We start from the raw sequence: 600 nt of genomic DNA, 5'->3' as shown, positions 1-600 counted from the left end.
ATAATTTGCAATGTTAGGTGTGCATCAGGGGGCATCATCAGTGGAGCACGAGATTCGGTGATGATGATGTAAGTGACGTTGTTGCATTTTAATGTTTTGTTAGCCTAGCCCACGAGATGCGCCGCTGTGGTGTTATTCATTCAAAATATTAGAGAAATATAGAAGCTCAATGCGGAGAAGATCTTGAATGGGTTAAAACCAAAACCAAGTCATTCACACAGAACGCATATTCAGCGCATTTTTTAGACGGACAAATATGACTGCTGCACTCGCGTCTCACAGAGATGTATAGAAAGCCATGCACAGTTAAAACAGTTTAAACGTTTAGAAAACGTTTTTTGTGGAGAAAGAATTTGTGGAGGTTTATTCCTTTTCACTGCGTCTCATATGTTTTTAAATCCAGTCTGTGTGAATGGCGCTTCAGCTCTTTGTATTAAGCAATGCATAAATATGATGCTGTTTTGTTCATAACTGTTTATGCAATTTACGAAATTATATTTGATTTATATTTGTTAATTTAGACGTAATGCACATTTTTATAGAGTTACTTCCCTGCGTTGACAATTTAAATGCGCTGCATTATTTTGCTCATTGCGCCCT

Source organism: Sinocyclocheilus rhinocerous, unplaced genomic scaffold (genome assembly GCF_001515625.1).
Source record: "Sinocyclocheilus rhinocerous isolate Xijiao unplaced genomic scaffold, SAMN03320098_v1.1 scaffold25596, whole genome shotgun sequence".
In the NCBI taxonomy this organism is placed as follows: Eukaryota; Metazoa; Chordata; class Actinopteri; order Cypriniformes; family Cyprinidae; genus Sinocyclocheilus; species Sinocyclocheilus rhinocerous.
The sequence above is the reverse complement of the archived record's forward strand: the minus strand, read 5'-3'. Positions refer to the sequence as shown.